Consider the following 13,883-nt stretch of genomic DNA (forward strand, 5'->3'; position numbering starts at 1 on the left):
CACCTGAGGGTCACCACCAATGGGGATCATTCCTCCAAAATTCACTCTCAGTGTTCATTTACACTTGTGACAATGCCACAGACCCATCTCTTTCCCAATACATCTAAGCACATTCCTCACTTTTTATCGCTTGTCTGAACAACATCATCGAGGCAGAACCAGTTTCCCAACAGGTTATATTTTCATAATGGTACTCATGAAGTCACCCTACCTGCTCTAAGTTAAAACAGATCTTAAGGCTTTTCCACAAGTGTAAGATATCAAACTTTTAGCCTGCCCTGATTTCCTCTGGGTCTTCTCCAGTTTTGTCTGTATCCACTGGAAAGTGAATGAATAATTCATTTGTAAAAAAGTTGTCTTTCCTCTCTCAGTATTCTTCTTGCTGCTTCCCATTGTTATCTTGATTTCTTTTTTCTTACTGGGGCACCATCTTGGCTTTTCATTACACTCTAGACCAGTTTGACATCCCTATATCCAGAGCTCTTCCTCTATGTGGGTTGATTTTTTAATGTCACTGAGCACTACATTTTATACTTGTCACTTATGGATGTCATTCTAGTGTTCCAAGAGCTCTTTTCAAGGTATCAAGTGATCAAAATCATTTATATAGAGATCTCCTGAAAACATGTGTGACCATCTGTCTTGGGAAGTTTCATAAACCTGATGCTATTTTGTTGTTTCTATTTTGTTTTCCCATATACTGCAAAGAACAGGGCTATGAGCGGTTCTTATGGAATATGGTTTGATATCTTTTTTGTCGGGTTGGACTAACACCATTGATTTTTGGTTTCATTCCTCTAACAGAACATGGCAAGATCAGGGTTATGGTTGATCTAACAGAACATGAGGATCACGGTTGGTTGGTGATCCTCAGTGTTGCAGTAGAACGTGAGTTTGAGATGAGAGGAATGAGTAGGAAAGAGTGATCCCCTGAACCACCTCCTCACTTTCTGAGCTTTCATCCCCACCTAGGTTTTGTGAGCCTGGAACTTGGGAGACTGTTCTGTAGCCCAGGTCTCCTAAGATTGGCTGCTGGACTTGCCTGAGTTGAGGGTGCAGTGAGTGTGATCCTGGGCTGTCCAGTATTCATGTGGAAGTGAAGGAAGGAGGACTGGATCAATCCCATTTCAAAGCGTGTCTCTCTGCAGCCCGCGCTGTCCTCCAATCACACTGTAAGGATACTGCTTTAAGATGTATCAACGGCTTTAAGTAAATATATTTTCCGGCATTTGGGAGACCTGACATCCTGTGTCATAATGAAAATCTGTCATGTTTCTTTATTTTAAAAATGATAAAACTGCAAGTTCACAGAGTTACATGGCTTACTTGAGGTCACACAGCGATGAGTTTTCAGCACTGCCAATAAAAGCAATCACAGTAATTATTCAGTAATTATTCATAGGATCCATATAATTCAGTAAATATTCACATAATTATTTACTAGTTGTTCATTGACCAATTCGTACAAGGCATTTTGCTCAAAACTGTGCTCATATTTGGACACTGTATCTTCATCATAATCCTGTGGTAATGATATTATCCATAAGTAACAGGTAAGTAACCTGAAGAAGAGGGATAGCAAATCATCTATTTGGACACATTTCCATTTTTTTTTTTTGGTTTTTGTGATGCTGGAAGAATGACCAGAATGAGTCATAGGAAGAGTATACATTCCTGTAGTATTTTCCAGGACAGAGGTGTGACTTCCTAGAGTACTGGGACCAGAATTCCCAAGTGTCTGCAACCTTGCTTTAACAGTGTGGGAAATAACCTCTATCACCTGGAATTCCTCTGGAACTCTGGAATATACAAGAGAAGTATGAGACTTGGGTCTTCCCTTGGCTGTGTTTAATTCACTCTTCTATGGAATACCAATGATTCTCACTAAGACTGGCCTTTTCATAACCACAATGTGCATTTTGTGGAGAAGATTTTACGCTTTGCTCTATTTAGAAAGAATAAATATGAGCAATGGTTTAGGTTTTATGCCCTGGACTTAATATTTTTCTGATTCCTGTTTTGAGATTAAATTCTCATGTAAATAGAAAAATACTCATTATTGCTTATAAGGCCAAGTTTGTTATTAGTTTGAGTTTTTGAAGATGAAGCACAAACTTTTGATTTTATCTTTGTCTGTCCCTGTCAGAGCCATTCGTTGTCTCTCAGTATGACCTGGACTTGCCCCTGCACTTACCCTCATCCTGCTGAACCATCTCCATGCACTGTCCAATTCCATCAGTGACTCGGGCTCCTCCCAAGACTCCCTGAAAAGGGCACAGGGATCAGGACGTTAGGAACATTCCAGACACAAAGGCAACCCATACTGTAGAGTGGGCAGCTGTGTTTCCACTTCCCTAATATTCCAGTGATGTCCTAAAACTGAAAGGAACACTTTCCCTTTTTAGGGGTCTGTTCTTCATGTCTCAGTGCCTCTGATCTAGTGAACACAACTGTCCTGAAAGTGAAAGAACTTGCTAAATTTCTAGTTTCTTCTTAGGTGCCTAAAATAGATTTATAAGACTTCCTTACTTACCCATGACTGCTGAAGTTTGAATTCTTAGCAGTACGATTCTTTTTCTTGTAAGGCGAGCAGCTTAGGAAAGATTGGCCATCTTGCTGTGCAAAAAGAGGTAAACTTAATTTCTACTCAAAGCATGCTTGAATTTGAAATTAGGGCTTCCACTCTGCCGAAGTTGGAGCATCACTGCATCAGGCACGTGTCCCGAAGGGCTCGTGTCTCTGCTATACTCAGAGTTTAAATGGAGCCCAGCAAGCCAGATCTCCTTTACTTCTAGGTTCCCTCAACAGTTTCTCCTCTGCTTTAGAGACTGCATTGAAAATATTCTTGTTCTGCTGTTGTGTTTTGGCTTTGGAATGATGTCATGCAGCTCAATGGGTCCCACCCCCAATTGATCAAAGTAAGAAACAGCTGGGAAAGTCAGTGCAAATACAAGTTCATTGTCCTCCTTGCAGGGATTCTGATTCAGAGGGCTCAGGTAGGGCCTGGAATGTGTTTGTTAACATGACTCAGATGTGCAGTCAATTTGGGGACCCACTGATAGCATTGACCTTACAGTTTATGGGATGATTCTTCCTGTTTTGCTGATGAAGAAACTGAGGCACACAGAGTCTGTAACTTGCCCAAGTTCCCCTTGCTGTAAGTCCTGGAGCCAGATCTAAGGTGGACCAGTTCTTCTCTCCCCTATACCTCATTTCTGAATAAAGGAAAACTTCTGGAATTTCACTTCTTTCATCTGACACATTTCCTCACAACATGCAGCCAGCATCATATTTTGGTCACTTACTATTAAAGTGAGATGCTTTTTTTTTTTTTTTTTTTTTTTTTTTGAGACAGGGTCTTATTCTGTCACGCAGGCTGGAGTGCACTGGTGATTATAGATCACGGCAACCTTGAACTTCTGGGCTCAAGCGATTCTCCTACCTCAGCTTTCCAAGTAGTTGGAACTCTAGGCACACATCACCATTTCTGACTAATTTTTTATTTTTCATAGAGACAAGGTCTTGCTATGTTGCTCAGGCTGGTTTTGAACTTCTGGCCTCAAGCGATCCTCCCACCTAGGCCTCCAAAACTGCTGGGATTACAGGAGTTAGCCACTGAACCTAGCCCTGAAATGCTTTTCTTTTCATGTTTTTTTTTTAATGAAAATACAGGACATGGAGATGTGGAAAGACACCTTGCTTTATTACTTTTGTTATTATTATTATTTATGCAGTAGAATTTATATATCACAAAATTCACCATTTTTAAGCATATATTTCAGTGTCTTTTACCATATTCCAAAACTTTCACAACCATCACCACTACCTAATTCCAGAATATTTTCATAATGCCAAAAAGCATGCCTGTACCTATGGGCAGTCACTCTCCAATTCCCCCCTTCTTGCGCTCTCTGACAACCACTAATCTACTTTCTCTATATATTGATGTACTTGTTCTGGGAACTTCCTCTATATGGAATAACAAAGTGTGGTATTTTCTATCTGCTTCTTAGAATATTGTTCTCAAGTTTCATCCTTTCTAGCCTGCATCAGTACTTCAACTTTTTATGGCCAAATAATATTCCACTATATGGTTATACCACATTTTGTTTATTCATCAACTGATGGTGGTTTAAGATGTTTCCACTTTTTAACTATTATGAATAATGCTGCTGTGAACAGCTTTGTACAAGTTTTTGAGTGAACACCTGTTTTTCATTTTCTTGATTATAAACCTAGGAGTGCAACTGCTGCATATGTCACTTTATGTTTAACTTTTTTTATGTTTAACTTTTTGAGGAACTCACACACTGTTTACTAACTTCAATAACTACATCATTTTAGATTCCCAATAGTAATATATGAGAATTCCATATTCTCCATCACTTTGGAAACATGTGTTGTCTTTATTTTTTTCTTAAGTCATACTGCTGGGTGTGAAGTGGTATCTCATTTTGGTTTACATTTACATTTTCCTAATGACGAAAAACATTGAACATCTTTGCATGTGCTTCTTGGCCATTTGTGTGTTTCCTTTAGAAAAACCTCTACTCACAGCTTTTTTCCCATTGTTAAATGTGGTTGTCGTTTATTGCTCAGTTATATGAATTCCTTATATACTCTAGGTACTAGACCTGTGTCAAATATATAACTTGGAAATAGTTCTCCCATTATGTGGCTTATCTTTTCACTTCCTTGAGACAGTGTCCTTTGAAGCATATGTTTTTTATTTTAATGAAGTCCATTTATCTATTTTTCAGTTGTTTGTGCCTACTGAAAAAATGTCTAATCCAAAGTCACAAAGATTTGTACCTATGTTTCCTTCAAGACATCATCTTTTGAATGAGAACTTTCCTGGGTTTTAGAGGAGGGTGGACATTGTTTATTTATGCCTCCTGTCCATTACTGACGTTCCTCCTGATTGTTATTCATATGCTCACCACCCCTCCATGGAGCATCCATGGCCTGTAACAGAGATCTGGGGACTGATATCCTTCAACTGACTTTGGCACTGGTGTGAGCCCTGGTCATGTGATTCAGCTTGGCCTTAACCCGACCCAGTTGTACATATTCCTCAGGCCCTTTAGAGTTGAAGTCGAGACCTCTCTGAGAACGCTTGCCAGCCCATGCTGTTCTAAGGCTGGAGCAAACTTCCTCCGTCTATTCCAGACAGAGGGGACTGCAGCGGTTAGACTCACTCAAGATATCTCTGGTGTTAGAAAGAAGACCTGTTTCAGGGTTTGGGGAAGATTGTTCAATATGAATTAGGTCCTCTTTAATTATTTTTACTGTATGTGTGACTTCTTTCTAGAAACAAAGGAAGAATATGTATGTTAGAACATTTTGCCTATTCTTTGTCAATTGTTGTTTATCTACAATTTTAAGATGGCTAAAGGAGAGTTCAGTGTCAATATATTCTTAACAACTAATTATGGCTCATGTCCACTGCCATGCAATCATATTTAAATCTATCAACTATCCTGTTACTTAGGTATTATCCTGTTCCTGATGAGAAAACAAACTCAGAAAGATTGCTAAATTTCCCTAGGTCACAAAACTAGTGAGGAGAGGAATAAGAATTAGAGACCAGTTCCTTTGGCCTTCCAAGCTAACCCTGTACCATTAGATCAAACTGATTCGCATACTTTTGCTGGAATTAGTCTCTCACTTGATTTTCCCAAGGAAACAGTGTGCCACTTTAATCAAACTTTGAAATTTAATACTCTTTTTATTATACTTTTTTGTCTTTGTTCTATTCCATTGCTTTTGGTTTCTTCTCAATGGATCCCTCTTATTTCTAGGCTAAATATTTGTTACCTACTTTCTGTCAATTTTCAATTTTTGAGTGTTTGTTATCTCTCTGTTGTATGCTAACAGTTCTTCACTGAGGTAAAATTTGCATAGAGTATACTGCAAAAAACCTAAAGGTACAGCTTAATAAAATTTACTGTAATTATACATTGTATAATAACACCCAGTTGAAGACAGAGAACATTTTCCCCCATGCCACAAAGTTCTGATGTGGTTCTTGCCAGTCAATACTCATCCCCCAAATGAAGAATATATTCTGAATGTTGTCACTGCATTAGCCCCTTTGTATTGCTGGAAAGGAATACCAGAGGCTGGGTAATTTATAAAGGAAAGAGGTGCATTTTGCTCATAGTTCTGCAGGCTGCACAAGAAGCATGGCAACCGCAACTGCTCCTAATGAGGGCCTGAGGCTGCTTCCACTTGCAGCAGAAGGTGAAAAGGAACCACAGTGTGCAGAGATCATACGGCGAGAGAGGAAGCAAAAGAGAGCAAGGAAAGGTGAGAGGCACTTTTTAATAACCAGCTCCTACAGGAACTAAGAGAGTGAGAATTCACTCACTACCTTCTCCCAGGGTGGGGATTAATCTATTCATGAGGTATCCACTCCCATGACCCAAACACCTCCCAATTACCCCCACCTCCAACACTGGGGACCACATTTAAACATGTGATTTGGAGGGGACCAATATTTAAAACTTAGCAGCCACCATAGATTCATTTTGCTTGATCATGTGCTTCATAAAAATGGAATCATTTTGGCTGGGGCTGGCGGCTCATGCCTGTAATCCCAAGACTTTGCAAGGCTGAGTCGGGCAGATCACCTGAGGTCAGGAGTTCAAGACCAGCCTGGCCAACATGGTAAAACCCTGCCTCTACAGAAAATACAAAAACTTAGCCAGGCGTGGTGGCAGGTGCCTGTGATCCCAGCTACTTGGGAGGCTGAGGCAGGGAAAATGTTTTGAACCCAGGAGGCAGAGCCGAGATCGTGCCACTGCACTCCAGCCTGGTGGACAGAGTGAGACTCCATCTCAAAAAAATTTAAAAAAGGAATCATTTAGTACTTTCTCTTGTTTTGACTTCTCCTACTCAGGTGCTTCTATATGCCACTAATTTGTTTGATTGTGTTTTTCCCTTTTTCATTTTGTTTTGGCCAAGTAATATCCTATTGACTGTATGATTATCACACAATTTGATATCCATTTTTCTGATGGGAGAGAGGTTTACTTGTTGGCTACTGTGCATAAGTAACTATGAATATTCTCATACAATTATTTCTGTGAAGGTACATACTTATTTTCCTGGGTATCTATAGCTAGGGATGGAGTTGATTGGTGAATGGGAAGAAAATGGACACAGAGTTTTGCAAAGTTATTGTATTATTTTACATTTCTATGAAAGATGTAGGCCATTTCCAGTTGCTCTACATTCCCGCACACTTAATATTTTCAGTCTTTTAAATTATAGCCATTCTACTAGGTGGGTAGTGATATCCTATTTTGGTTTTCTCATGCCTAATGTTCAGTGAGATATCTTCTTATGGAAAATATCTTCTCAAAATTTTATGTTCATTGATATACAGGTGTCTTTGTCATTTTCTTTGTAATCTATAGGAGTTCTTTATATATTTTTATATATTTTGAATGCATCCACTTATATACACAAATTTTTTGCTATATTATATAGCAAATAATTAATTGTTTGGTCTAAGATTGCTTGTAAGTCGTTAAACAACAACATAATAAGCAGAAGGTTTTTTAAAATGAAGTGCAATTCGCTTGATTTCTTATTGCGGTGTTACATTATCTAGTCTAAGAAACATTTTCCTATGTCAAGTTCATGAAATTATTTCCTATTTTTCCTTTACACGGTTTCTAATTTTAACTTTCACATCTTAAGTTAATTTCAATGTATGATGGAGAGTGGTTAACATTAACTTTTTAAAACAACAAATATTATTTCACTCAAAATCGTTTTACTTAAAAGTCTTTCATTTCCCCAATGAAGGGCATTGGTGTCTTTGTTTTTAAAACATTTAGAAGTGGCGGCGTGAGCATGCTCCCACTCCTGGATGGGAATTGAACAATGAGAACACTTGGACACAGGGCAGGGAACATCACACACCACGGCCTGTCATGGGGTGGGGGGCTGGGTGAGGGATAGCATTAGGAGAAATACCGAATGTAAATGACGAGTTAATGGGTGCAGCAAAGCAACATGGCACATGTACACCTATGTAACAAACCTGCACGTTGTGCACATGTACCCTAGAACTTAAAGCGTAATAAATATATATATATATATGGTGGTGTGAGGGCCGCTGCACAGCTAGCAGAGCTGTGGTGAGGAGGGCAGCGCCTCCCCTGTGCCCCAGCCCAGGTGGCCCCAGCAGCAGTGACCAGAAGGAGCCCCCGCAGCCGCGCAATGGCCAGGTGGACGCCTCTATCTACAGCCTCGTGGTAAATGGGAACTGTTAGGTTTGAGGCCATCGTGGGCAACAAGGACTCAACCTCCATCTGGGCTGCCGTCCCAGGGAAAACCTTCGTGAACATCACGAAGCTAAGGTTGGTGTCCTGGTTGGCAAAGACTGGTCAAGCTTTTTCGTGAATGGACTGACACTGCGGGGCCGGAAATGTACTGTGGTCCCGGACTCACTGCTGCAGGATGGGGAGTTGACCGTGGATCTTCAAACAAAGAGCATCGGTGGAGCCCCCACCTTCAATGTCACTGTCACCATGACTGCCAAGACGCTAGGCCTGCTGATGGGCAAAGAAGCTGTCCATGGCAGTTTCATCAAAAAGAAATGTTATGAAATGGCCTCCCACTTTCAGCGTTCCCAGTACTGACCTCCTTTGTTCCTTCCCCTCAACCGTTCCCCACAGCTTTGCCCTCCTTTACTTCTCATACACACATATGCCATTTTAATTTTGGGGGCCATTACCCCACACCCCTATTGCTGCCAAAACCACATGGGCTGGGGGCCAGGGATAGATGGACAGACACCTTCTCCTACCCATGGCCCTCCTGTGTGTGCTTGGAAAATTTTTTTGAGGGATTTTTTATGAATAAAAAAGATTCTACTAAAACAACTAAATAACTGTACATATCTGGTCATATTGTTTGAATCTGTATTCTTTTACTTTGATATATTTATGAATACTTACACCAGTACTACCGTTTGTAAATTACTGTAGCTTTAAAATCAGGTTTGAAGTCTAGCAGAGTAAGGCTTCTTCAAGACCGACTTGCCTATTCTAGGTTCTTGGATTTTCCAATACATTTTGAAATTAGCTTTTACATTTCTCTAAAATCTCCTACTAGAAATATTAATCAGAATTGTATTAATGTAATATGCTAACAAAATTGAATCTTCCAATCAATGAACATGATATATATTTCTCTATTTAGTCTTCTTTAATTTTTCTCATCAATTGCTTTTAGGGGCCTTGTACCTGCTTCACTGCATGTATTCTTAAGCATGTAATGATTCCGAATACTAATTTCTATTATGTTTTATTGAATTTCATTTTCTAGCTGCTATTTGCTAGTATGGAGAAATTAACATGACGAAATCAACGTTATAAAGGCATTATTTAGGTACAACAGAGTGCACCACTTTAAAATGTGTAATTCAATGCATGTTTACAAATGTATACACTAATGGAACTACTGCCACAACCAGGATAGAGGAATTTCCCTATGCCCCAAAGTTTCTTGTACCCCTTTGCAGTTCATCAGTCTTTCAGCCCTCGGCCTCAAGGAGCTGCTGTCACTTCAGATCCGTTTCCATTTTCAACCATTTTCTATAAATGAAATTATACCCGTATTCTTTTGTGTCTGCCTTCTTTCATGCATCAACATAATTTTAAAATCCATCCATATGAGTATTTGCATCAACGGTTAATGCCCTGTAATTGCTGAGTAGTATTCCTTTGTGCGGCTATACCACGTTTGTTTATACTTTCACTTGTTATTGGACGTTTCTATCATTCCACGTTTGGGCTATTATGAAGAAACTATCATAAGCATCCATATGTGGCAGGCCAGGTCTCACTAACACAGGCCTCCCTAACAACTGTTTCAGTACCGACTGAGTGGTTCAGTTAAATATTAAGAGGAAAAAAAAAAAAAGCCCAGTCCCCTTATTACAAAGGCTGGAATGTAACGAAAGCCCACCGAGTTTTGCCTAGGCTTTTCCTGGGCCTTAAAGCATGACAAAATAACGAAGGCATTCTTAACAGGAGTCATTTAGTATTAAACAAGTTTTATTGGGGGTCTGAAGAAACTCCCCAGGCCTCCACAAACAAGTTTATTGGAGGTCTGAAGGAACTCCCCAAACCTCTGTGATTTAGCAGGAGACAAGGGTGCCCAGCACCTAGACCCATTTAGATTAAGTGAATTTACTGAGGCTTCAGAGGAAGGTCTTCAGGACTCAGACCTTACTTATAGATTAGAAGTTAATCACTTACGTATTTAGATGAATGCACACTTCCACATACACATATAGTTTAGAAGGTACATAAGCTCAGGAAAACTTTGTAATTTTGAGTTGGTCTGCTGATAATTTCCAGGCCTTTTCCCTGAAACCAGTTGCAGAAGTCAAAACTCTCTTCCTCCCCAGTTCATCTGCATCTCATTACTGGGCCACAAGAAATAGCAGCCCACCCCTCAGTCTGGTCTGGAAATACACATACAGATCATGTGCAGACATAGTGTGTAAATTCCTAGGAATGGAATTACTGTCCATCTTATTTGTGTATGTTTAACCTTTAAGAAACTGTTAGATTTTCAAACGAGTCCTACCATTTTTCATTCCTACAAGTATAAGACTTCCAAGTGCTTTATATCCTCACCAACATGTGCTATTTTCAGCCTTTTAAATTTTAGTCATTCTCTTGGATATGTACTGGTATCTCATTGTTGTATTGATTGATCTCCCTGATGACTAAACAGTAGAGCTTCTTTTCCTAGGCTAATAGACCATTCATGTATCTTCTCTTCTGAAGTATCTATTCAAGTCTTTTGAGAAATTGTTTCATTGTGCTGTTTATCTTATCAGACTTACATATATATATATATACACACACTATATATATATACACACACACTATATCTACACACTATATATATACACACACTATATATATAAATACACACACTATATATATACACACCATCTAAAAAAACACTTTGTTGGAAATAAATATGATATCTCCTATATTGTGGTTTCTTTTTATGTTCTCTTAATGTTCCCTGTTTGGAGATAGATAGATAATCTTAAAAAAGGTGAATACACATACATACACACACACACACACACACACACACACACACACAGGTGAGCCACCGCACCCAGCCTGTTGAATTTATTTATAAGCACATGTATTTAGATGTTACTAGAAATGAAATTGTATTTTTATTTCATTTTCGAAATGCTCATTGCTAATACACAGAAATACAAAAGACTGCTTCTATTGAGCTTATATTCTGCAACATTACCAAACTCACTAATTAGATTTTTGTAGATTTCTAGGATTATTAACCTACAGAGTCATTATCTGTGGATAAAGACAGCTTCAATTCTTTCTTTTCAATCTTTTCAATACTTTTATTTATCTTACTTTATTGCATTGATTTAGATCTCTAGTATAATGCTGAATTGAAAAAATAACAACAGATATCCTACTTTTTTCTCTGATTTAATAGAAAAGCATTCAATCCTATGCCATTTAATATAATGTTACCTGCGAGCTTTTTTCAAATCTACCCTTAACAGGGTTGGAAGTGTTGCCTTCTGTTCTTATCATGCTGAGTTTTCTGGGGTTTGTTTTTATAAATCATGAAAAAAGTTTTCAATTTTGCCAAATGCTTTTACTGTGTATGAAAAGGTAATCATATGGTTTTTCTCTTTTGCCCTGATAATATATAAAATTATATTTTTTAAATATAAAAAAGATTTCTTGAATCAAGCTAGGGACAGTTTTTTTAATTATAAACTTTTAACAAATATATTGAAATATAACTTACATGCAATTGAGATGCATGAAAGTGTATAATCATTAAAGTGTATAATTAAAGCGTATAATTTTAAGAGTTTGAGCACAGTATACACGAGTCAAAGGACAGAAAATACTAAGGATGGCTCAGCATATGTGGTCTATCTTGGTGAATGCTCTATGTGAGTTTGAGGAGAGTTATTTGTTAGCCGTTCTTAGATGTATTTTGCTTAAATGTCGACTTGGCTAACTTGTGTCATTGATTGTGTGAATTAATTTTGTTCTAGTGGACAGTAAAATTACTGTCTGTTCACTTTGGACTTATGTGGACTGGTTTATGTTTTATTACAACGGATTCATGGAAAGCCCACAGCATTTCCCAAGACCCTCTAATTTGGCAAGACTCAATCACCAATCCACCCCTTTGTGGATTTTGTCAGGGTTTGGTTTTAGGCTTTACCAGGCTGGTCTACAATAGGCCTTATTGAAAAGTGTGACACTTATTCCTAAAGCACATCCATTCTAGTGTCTCAGTTGGATACCTGGGTGCTAATGAGGTGTGCATGAGTTCTTCCCACCATGGATGGCAGAAACTCCATCATACATTCCCCAACCCTCCTCCACCTCAAGTACCTCTGGTCCAAACTCAATTTTATAGCAGCCACCCCTCTGTTAAATCTGTTAGTCTTTTAATTGTGCAGGTACAGTCCAGTCCTTGATAAGTATGCACATGGAACCCCACATAGACTTTGAGAGCTGCACCTTTGAACAGCTGTCTCTTCATTGGTGCCCTGCTCTGCAGATGGCAGTTGTTTCAGTGGCCTTGGACTCTGATCTCTGCCTTCTCAACTCAGTGGGCTGCCCTGCCCTGAGTGGACTCTAGCCCACTATGCAGCTGCTGAGAAATTCTCCCCAAAGAATTAGGAAATCATGGGGCTTCCCCCTTAAGTTTTCTGTTGTACTGCCTGTTGTCCACTGTCTGAAAACAATTTCACGGTTGTTTATGGAGGCAGGGTTAGTCTGATATGATTTATTCTAACAGACAGAAGCGGAAATCTGTTATACTCTTTTAATTACTGTGTCTTTATAATATTATGGTAGACAGAATCCTAAGATGACCCCCAGTGATCTTTGCTCTTATATAATCACTTCTTCCTGAGTGTAGATGAAGCCACTGAGGAGACGTCAGTCCCATGATTGTGCTACAATTTATGGCAAAAACAAGTTAGCAGATGTAATTGAGATCCCAAATCAGTCAAATTTAAGATAGACAGATTATCTGATGAGCTTGACCTAGTGAAGGTGAGTTCCTTGGAGGGACTGAGGTCTTCCTGGAGAGATGTGAAGTGCAGGAGGGTTCTCATGCAGGGTGATTCTCCTCTGCTGGCTGGAGGAAGCATGCAGTGGGAACATAGGAGGCCTCTAGGAGCAGCGAGAGGCCCCTAGCTGACAGCCAGCAAGAAAACAGAGATCTCAGTCCTACAGTCACAAGGAACTGAACTCAGCTGACAACCTGAGGAAACTTGAGAGGAAGTTCTTCCCCAGAACCTCCAGAAAGAAACCCAGCATAATTTCAGCCTGTGAGGCCCTGAGAAGAAGACCCAGCTAATCCAGGCCTGAACTTCTGATCTGTGGACACTGCAAGAAAATAAATCATTCTTATTTTATGCTGTGAATGCTTGCAGTAATTTAGTATGCAGCAATAGAAAATTAATACAAATAAAATGGAGAAGGCTTTGGAGTGGGGACAAGAATGAAATGGTGGGAGAGGGATGCCTGTATGCTGATATGGTTGATGCCTGTATGGTTGAATTGGGTCTACCATTCCTCATCTAATTAGCTATGGTCTATTAAGGTGCATAGCTACATACAAATATTGGTACTAGGTTGAATTCAGAGGAATAAGATATTGCATTCTTGAGAATAGATGAGAACACCCTGAATTTGGGGTCACTGTATCATAAGTCATATTATCAGGTCCCTCTGGGAAGGCCTAGAGGAAGATTTCCAGGATACACTTGTGATAACATTGAAGGCTTCTTTCTTCCCTAAAGGGACCCGATCTCCCCTCAGTCAAGA

The 13,883-nt window shown here is 39.2% G+C and overlaps 1 protein-coding gene and 1 pseudogene across 2 annotated transcripts in view; one reads left to right on the forward strand and one right to left on the reverse strand.

Moving 5' to 3' along the window:
- The window catches only part of NBPF1 (NBPF member 1), a 50,510-nt gene that overhangs the window by 22,486 nt on the left and 14,141 nt on the right, over positions 1-13,883 (reverse strand). Inside the window, exons 3-6 of one of the 2 annotated variants that reach the window (XM_063719928.1) lie at positions 2,534-2,616; positions 2,195-2,264; positions 1,327-1,356; positions 1,043-1,246 (exon numbers count right to left, since the gene is read on the reverse strand). The gene's annotated coding sequence lies outside the window, so the exon portion shown is untranslated. The remainder of the gene's footprint in view (positions 1-1,042; positions 1,247-1,326; positions 1,357-2,194; positions 2,265-2,533; positions 2,617-13,883) is intronic. The other variant, XM_063719930.1, reaches the window with a different exon arrangement.
- On the forward strand, positions 8,272-8,809 carry LOC103889184 (profilin-1-like; annotated as a pseudogene).

The sequence above is a fragment of the Pongo abelii genome, chromosome 1 (assembly GCF_028885655.2).
Source record: "Pongo abelii isolate AG06213 chromosome 1, NHGRI_mPonAbe1-v2.0_pri, whole genome shotgun sequence".
Classification (NCBI taxonomy): domain Eukaryota; kingdom Metazoa; phylum Chordata; class Mammalia; order Primates; family Hominidae; genus Pongo; species Pongo abelii.